This window comes from Uloborus diversus, chromosome 4 (assembly GCF_026930045.1).
Source record: "Uloborus diversus isolate 005 chromosome 4, Udiv.v.3.1, whole genome shotgun sequence".
NCBI classification, from domain to species: domain Eukaryota; kingdom Metazoa; phylum Arthropoda; class Arachnida; order Araneae; family Uloboridae; genus Uloborus; species Uloborus diversus.
The window spans coordinates 8,243,756-8,252,617 of record NC_072734.1 but is presented as its reverse complement, the minus strand read 5'-3'; the positions used below and the strand labels follow the sequence as shown (position 1 = coordinate 8,252,617).

Here is an 8,862-nt window from a genome sequence, read left to right as displayed (position 1 = left end):
TTTTTTTTTCTTTTAGTTTAACGATCCTCATGAGTTCGGTATGAAATACTTTTCTCCGCACGCACCCCACCTCTTAGCCGTGGGCCTTAGGTTCCACCCCCCCCCCCCGCGGGACTGAGTGCGGCGGTCGATAGTCGTCTGTGCTATGGATGGGCTTGGTGCTTATTGCGCCGGGGAAGGTCACCATACTGAGCTTCCGCTCAGCTGGGTGTTTACCCCTTAATGTGTGGGTCTTGGTCACCGTGAGGTACGGTATATCTCCCCGTACCTCGTTAGTGTGCCATGACCCCCAAAAATGCTCCCCGGCGGGGAATCGAACCCCGGTCTCCCGCGTGACAGGCGGGGATACTGACCACTATACTACCGAGGAATGGTATGAAATACTGATGGAAGAACGTTTGTTTATAAAACAAATGTGATATTTTAGTACTAGAGCCTGCCTGTAAATTGTTCACATGGCCCTTTAATCCCGCGATACTCATATTTGTTTATGCCGCTTAGTACAGTGTATGCATCTAATACGCCCCATTAGCGAAATAAAGAACCGCAAAAATTTCTCAGACGGTGCCATTCATGTTTACAGAACAACTCAAACCTGTCGATACTTACCTGACAATGTAAAACAAGTTTTTTATCCTGTCATTGAAACTCTTTCTTTGCGCATCCCGAAAACTTATTAACGGCAATGGTGTTTGATGAAGGAGGCACATAGGAGAACTTTAAAAACGTCTTAAAAGCCAGAGAATCTGTTTCTAAAGGCAAAAGCATTAGAAACTTTGTCATTCCATCTCTAAATTTCGAAGCAGAAGGTTACACAGAGATTATTAATTGGAACACAACAAAGCTATCCTCTCCACCTTTTCTTTGAAAAGTTCCTAACAAAGACATTGAAAATCTTATTACAACATGCACTATACCCGACTGGGATATGAAACTATTCCCCTGCCATACGCAAGCTGTCGAAAGATGTGTGAAGCTAGTGACGGAGGCTTCACTCTAAGTGTGTGGATTTAAATCAAGAGATGGCTACTTAAGAGCAACATTGAAATCCAGATCAATTATGCCCGAATTTTCCAAAAAAATCTGATTATAAATTAGCTTCAACAACCAGTGGCGGATCCACGGGGGGGGGGCTAAGGGGGCTATAGCCCCCCCCCCCCATGAGGTCTGAACTTACACTAGATAAAATCGAAATTTCAGAGATTTTTAATACTGCAATATTGTTACATGTTTAAGTTTGTATTATATTTAAATAAATATAGAAGCACTATCAGTGGCGGATCCACGGGGGGGGGGGCTAAAGGGGCTATAGTCCCCCCCCCATGAGGTCTGAACTTACACTAGATAAAATCGAAATTTCAGAGATTTTTAATACTGCGATATTGTAACATGTTTAAGTTTGTATTATATTTAAATAAATATAGAAGCACTATATAGAGCGGCGTATACATGGGGGATGGGAGAGGGCATAAGGGACTGTAGCTTCTTCTCTCATTTCGTCAAAACTTACGACAGATTAAATTGTGATCTGCAATGGCACGGAACGGCTCAGAGGGAATAATTTCATTCTGCGATCGAGGTATTTTTTAATCTGAAAGTTAGCCGTAATATATTTTACATCATTCCAAGGCTAAGGGAGCTATAGCCCCCCCCCCCCTCCTCTCCCATAAGGTCAAAATTTACACTAGATAAAACCGAAATTTCGAAGATTTTAAATACGTCAATACTTCTGCGAATTACAAACATGCATTATATTTTATTAAATATGTACACTATATACGGTGGTTTATTAATGGCGAGTTTGGGGTGGGGGGGGGGGTAGTAAGGGGACTGTGACCCCTTCTCCCATTTGGCTAAAACTTACAACAGATTACAATGCGATTTGTAATTTCATGGAAAGTCTTCGAGACAATAACTTTGTTCTGCTATCGAGGTTTTTAATCTGAAGTTATTACTTTCCAATTAACGCCGTCAGTGGCGAATCTATGAGGGGGGGGGGGGGGGGCAAGGGAGTATAGCCCCCCCTACCTCCACGAGGTCAAAACTTATACTAGATAAAACTGAAATTTTATATTTTTTAATACTGCACTACTTATGGATATTTTATGTTTGTATTATATTAAATTAAATTTATACATTTCACTGGCAGATCTATGCGGGGGGGGGGCTAAGGGGGTCTATAGTATCCCCTTGAGGTCAGAACTTACACTCGATAAAATTTCAGTTTTAGATATTTTTAATACTTTAATATTTTTACTAAGTTTGTAATATTTCATAAAATTTATACAGCTTCAATGGTGGATCTGTAGAGCAGTGGGGAGGAGGGGGAGGTGCTAAGGATACTATAGCAACCCTTACCATTTGGTTAAAAATTACATTCATAGAAAATGAAATTTCAGCGATTTTCATTACTGCACCACTTTTGTAAACTTAAGCTAGGATTATGTTTACTAAATTCTCTTCCTGTCAACGGACACCACTGTTCTTTCTTTGAAGCCCGCGACATCCAGAATGAAAACCTGTCGTTCACTAATCCTTTTCAAAACGTTTAGGCAGTAAATTAAGCAAGTGTACTAAGCAAGCCGGAGAGGACGATACATAATGGCTACTGACAGGTATCATCAGGAGCAGGTATGGTGCATCCCTATTTCCGCGGAAACCGATAATAGAGTCCCTCCCACTGAATTAGGAATATGCAGTCGGACTAGAAAAAAAGCAATAGTTCCTTTCTGTAATGTTGAATTGCTGACCATGTGTCTCGTTAGGACTTATGTTTATTGTAAATGAACTCTTAATAGGCTGTTTCTGCCCAGAGACAACATTGAGTACTCCTCTTTTGAACAACCAGCAATAGCACAACGAAGTAGTAATGCTCATAATATGCTAAGGTTACTGATAAGGAAACACCAAGAGCGAAAATTTAGTTAAAATAATAAAAGGTGGAAAATTGTGGAAAAGTTTTTCTGGGACGCGGCATCGGTTGTCGCAGTATTGAACTGTTGTTTTAACGAATTGCTTGTATTAAAATTCATACTTGGATTCTTGGTTTTTTCACACTTGGAAGTTTTGTTAAGAAACAAATGTGGCGATTTTGTTGGACTGGCGCTTTAAAGGGCGGGCGCAAAATTGGTGTTTGACTTGATTTATTTCGCAATTGTTTTGATATTTTAAATATAAGTATTGTCGAGTGAATATGAAGCGTCGACTTACAGATTATTTTAGTAAAAGCAATACGCATATAACTGATGATTTCCAAGGACACGATGGAGTTAGTATCGATAAAATACCATCAGATTCCAAACAGCCGTGTTCTAATAATGGACTACTACAACGCATGCCGACTACATCTAACGTTGAGAATGTGAACAACTGTACAGCTGGATGTGAGACTTCTAAAGAACAAGTAAATATATTTTCTTTAAAATTCAGCTATATTTTAAATATGTTATAACATACCAACTGTATATTGATATACAAAAATAAAATTAAAATTATCGTTTAAAGCATAAATAAGTAAAATAGTAATCATGATTGCTGGTACATGGGGGGGGGGGTCATGTTAGCAGGAACCCCCTTTTTCAATGTAAAAAAAAGTGTGAGATTATGGAGTCTAAGACGTTTAACGAATTTCTGCATCCATAAGCTTGCACTTTTTTTTTTGCATTGAAAAATCTTTTTTTTTTTTTTTTTACCCCAAAACATGGGCAAAAGATGAGGTGATTTCAAAGCAATCTGATAAAAATCAGGTGCCTTTGTTCAATTTTTAATTCATTTATTTATTTTTCACATGTTAAGTTTCAGCATTTTATACTGAGGGTTTTTTTTTTTTTTTGCAATACTACTATAGTTTTTTCTCTCTTCTACATTGGTACTCTCATAAGTTGAAAAAATAAAGGTGTGAATTTAGAATGTTTGCTAATGAATTAGACAAATTTTTTGAAATTTACTAAAACTTTGAAAAGGAATCTTATTTGTTCATATATTATTAAATAACTATCTTTTTGCATGAGAAAGATAGTTTCGTTTTCAGAAAATTGGTTTAACCATAAAAAATAATGAAAAATTACAGTGCTTAAATTTAAGATTTTTAATTTTTTTTTCTAGAGAATAATTCTTAAAATCGTGAGTGTTCGTAAATAGAGTTTCGTAAAATTGAGTGTCAACTGCATTTTAAATGCATTTAAACCGTTTTGAACATTCAAGATTTTTTGTATCAGGTAAATTATTTCTATTTGAATGTATTTTTAAGATAGGAATATGTATTATAATTTGTAGGGAATATATTAAATTACTTAACTTATAAATGTATTTTTTTTTTAGAATCCTACTGATATAACATCTTTAACAAATTATCAATTATATGATATTGGATTAGCTGTTGGAAAGATTTTAGATGACGATAAAAAGCTGAAATATTTAAATGAAACATGGAAGCCTCCGGTGAGTTATAGCTTTCCAACAAGAGCTGAAGGAAAGCAGAACCGTAAATTTAGACGAGAATGGTTGGAGCAGTACAATTGGCTTGCTTACAGTGAGCTTTCGTCTGGTGGATTTTGTAAAATGTGCGTTCTGTTTGCACCAACTGGAGCTGGAATTGGAAATCAGGTGAGAAATTCCATCAGTTCATAAGTGGCATTTTTCAGAATTGAATTGAATTTTTTTTTTAATAGTGTCAATATTCTTTATAGGCAAAATAATAGTTTAAGCGCTCTTCTCGATATTTTTTTTCTGTTTTTTTTTTTTTTGGTTTATTTCTTAGATTCTTCCATTAAGTGGTGGTCAAAAGTTCTTTTCGGCTATTTCATTTATACTGACTGTCGTTATTAAGTACATTTGAAAAATAGAAAAATTCAAGATAAGAAAGACCGCGATCTTTTAAAAAACGGGAATCGCGCAACCCCGCGCCTTAGTGCGAACTCAGCTTTAGGTTTTACGCAAATCTCATGACCCACTGAATACATTTCACGATGTCAATATCGATCAAGCTTCCATCATTCACAAGCCAAAGGAAGAAATAGACCAAAACAACCTCGTAGATAGAAAAATTATTATTAAAACAGTTCATTTAAATTAATTTTTAATTATTTTTGAAACATCAATGACAAAATATCTATGTTAACAGTTTTAACGTCGATGGCATCAATACATCATATTTTTTACATATGTTTAAGGCTTGTAAACTAAAAGTTATCATATTAGACAAGTAAATTCATAAGCTGTATTTATTCATAACAAATTTATTTTTTTAATTGTCTAAGCAAAGTCCATAAAAATAGGAAGAATGGTAATTTTAATGAATTATTGAAATTACCTCAATTCGAAATCAAGTAATACAAAGGAATAAGCAACTCATGCATACTGTTAAAAGATAAAACCTCGAATATCAACATAAATTAGTTTGAATTATTTCGAAAGACTTTTGCTTCTAATGTTCCACCCGGTTCTTAACACCTAAATTGGGATATTAATTGAGCGTCAAATTTTTTTTTTATATTGCAGTTTAATAAGATGTTTATTTATTTTCAGGTGCTTAAAACATTCGTTAAGGAGCCGTTGATTAAGTTTAAGAAAGCTACAGAAGAACTAAAATATCACCAAACTACCCAATACCATCAATTTTCTGTGGAAAAAGCCCTGCATTTTAAACAATCCATGGAGCCTATTCCTGGAAGTTCAGTAAGTCATGTTGGCCTCCTGATAGACGCTAGAAAAGCCTCTATAATAGAGCAAAATTTAAAACGCTTGAAGCCTATAGTAAAAACCGTACTGTTTTGTGCCCATAACAATCTGCCTTTGAGAGGTCATAGGGATGACGGCAATTTGAACAGCAGGGAAGAGCAAGAAAATGCATTAAGAGGAAACCAGGGTGTTTTCAAAAGTCTATTGGCTTTTAGAATTGATGCTGGTGATGAAGATTTGAAAACGCACCTTACCACTTGCAGAAAAAACAGTACACATATCAGCAAAACAATCCAAAACGACATAATCGAATGCATTGGCGATTATATCCGTTCGGAGATTACGAGTAGTATACAAAAAGCCAAATACTTCTCAATAATATGTGATGAAACCACAGATGAAAGTAAGAAGGAGCAGCTTACGTTTTGTGTGCGATATGTCGACATAGACAGTTTCACAACCAGGGAAGATTTCCTTGGATTCGTGGAACTCAAAGCGACAACTGGTTTATCGATTAAATCCGCAATAGACGAAGAACTGACAAAACTGAATTTGTCTTACAAATACCTCTGTGGACAAGGCTACGATGGAGCAAGCAACATGTCTGGGCCATTTAAGGGCGTTCAAGCTCTAATTTCCGAGCAGCAACCCCTCGCCATTTATACTCATTGTTTCAGCCATTCCCTGAATTTGTGCATCACAAAAAGCTGCCAAATTCCTGTTATAAGAAACGTAATGGGAACAGTTGAGACTGTCTCTGTGTTTCTCTCGGTTTCTGCGCACAGAACAAATGCATTGATCGATGTTGTAGAAAAGCAAGACTTTTCGGAAACTAAAAAAAAAGAGATTGAAAGCACTTTGCCCTACACGGTGGGTAGAAAGGCATGACAGCCTAATAACATTTAAGGAACTACTTGTTCCTGTTGTGACTGTGCTGGAAAGTTTACATACAACTGCCTCTTCCGAAGCGTCAACAAAAGCATATATGTTAAATGCTTCAATAAAAAGGAGTGAATTTATTGTTGGCGTCGAAATATCAGTGTACTGTCTCAGTTTGACACTGAGGCTAAGTCAGCAGTTGCAAAGCCCGAAGCAGGATTTGTCTTCTGCATTAGCTAATGTGTCTCAAGTTTTGGACACTTTTCGGAGTGTAAGACAAAACGCAGAACTCGAATTTCAAACTATTTACAAAAACTGCCTTGAAATTGCTGAAGAATTGGATCTGGAGTTAGAAATACCCTGATCAGGAAAGCGTAAAAGTGCTCGAGACTGTACACCTCCAGAAAATCCAGAAGTTTATTTCAGACGAACAGTCTTTCTTCCTCTGATAGATCACTTCATTTCCGAGATTGATTGCAGATTTAGCAGAGATTTTCTTGGAGTGCTTCCCCTCGAAGGTCTAATTCCATCGAACTTGTCGAGGTATACTGACAAAAATATTATAACTGCTGCAGAAAAATACAGGAATTTTACAGATGAACTAGGAAGTTTGAGCTTGCTATTAGCAGAAATCAAGATGTGGAGGAATAAATGGCTGCCGATATGCGGTCCTCCTACAACAGCTATCGGGGCACTGAAAGAGCTAGACCCTTCGTTTTTCCCATCTATTGCTGTTCTTCTCCAAATTTTCGCAACAATCCCAGTAACGACTTCAACAGCTGAACGTAGTTTTTCTACCTTAAAAAGGATAAAAACCTATTTAAGAAGCACAATGGGAGAAGTACGGTTAAATGGACTTGCTCTAGCAAATGTGGCAAGAGATAGAGATGTATCTGTCGACAAAATAATTGAACTCTTCTGCAAAAGTAAGAAGAGGAGAATGTGCTTGGAAAACTGGGAACATGTCAAATAATGTTTAAAGTATTTTTTTTTTGTTTTAAACTAGAGTAACAAATTAAATCATTTTATTTTCTTACAACTAATGTGCCGACTGTGTTTTTGAAAAATTGTTTCATAATCATTTTAAAAAATAAACTCTTTTGACAATTTTTTAGTGTATTTCATGTTTTACAAGTTAAAAATAAACATATGCTTATTTTAAATAACAAATGTCGTAACATTCTCGTGAAAAGGATGCTGAACGATATTATACTGGACTTTTTTTTTTTTTTAACAGACCTAAGTTAGCCCCCCCCCTTGTCCAAGTTCTAGATCCGCCACTGTCAACAACTAACACTTAAAACAATAAGACTTGTATACTGGATTGTAAATTTGGTAAATATTTTATAACGTTTTATTATTTGAAAATGTTTCATTGTTGTAAAGAATGGTAGTTTTGCATGTTTAGAAGATACCTTAAAAGTCAAGAAATAAATTGATGTTTATGTGTAATATAGGGTTTTTAAAAGGCTTTTCCTTGTAACACCGGGGAAAAAAAAACAACATGAACAATTTTATTTTTAATCACTAAGAAAAGATGAAATTCTCCCTTATTTTACTTTTCATGCTTGTTCCTGTATCAGAAGGTATTATTTGATTTCAATATGTTTTTTTATATTTCTGAAGGCTTCACCAATCGTAACTTTTCCGTCTTAGAGTATTAAAAAGAAACGTTGGAGAAAATTTTTTAAAAAATCTCTAAGAACACATGAAATTTTCCATTTTTTCAAATTTTTAGGCTCGTTGCGGGATCGGAAGACATTATCCGATTTTAAAAATTTTTGTTTTGTTTCGTAAGTCTTCACCAATCGCAACTTTTCTGCACTATTACAATTCGAAAATAAAAACTTTGTTTTTTTCGTTCCTGCATCTTGAATTCAAATTATGTTTTTCGCAATCACGAGCGCGTGTGTGTATGAATGCACGTGTGTGCTTGTGTAGACGCATGTGTGTGCGTGTTGTGTATGCAGTGCTGTGTGCGTGTTGTGTATGCAGTGCTGTGTGTCTGTAGGCATGCATTCGTGTGTGTGTGTGTGTGTATGTAGGCATATGTGTTTGTGTCTGTGTGCAGGCATGAGTGCGTGTATGTGTGTGTGTGTGTAGGAGTGTGTGTTTGTGTCTGTGCGCAGGCATGAGTGTGTGTAGACGTGTGTATGTATGCGTGTGTGTAGGATATGGACGCAACCTGGAGACGGTTTCGCAAGAGGAGCAGCATCGTGAGGCCGGTCGACGCGACGGTGGTGCTGGCAGAGGGCGCTGGTGGGAAAATAAAATGATAGGAATTCAAAACAGTCAAATGAGAAC

At 36.3% G+C, this 8,862-nt stretch overlaps 1 non-coding gene across 1 annotated transcript; it reads right to left on the bottom strand.

Annotated features, from left to right (window-relative positions):
- Nucleotides 1-298: 298 nt before the first annotated feature.
- Trnad-guc (transfer RNA aspartic acid (anticodon GUC)) lies at nt 299-370 on the bottom strand. The gene has a single exon. It is a non-coding gene; the product is annotated as a tRNA-Asp (tRNA).
- Nucleotides 371-8,862: the final 8,492 nt, after the last annotated feature.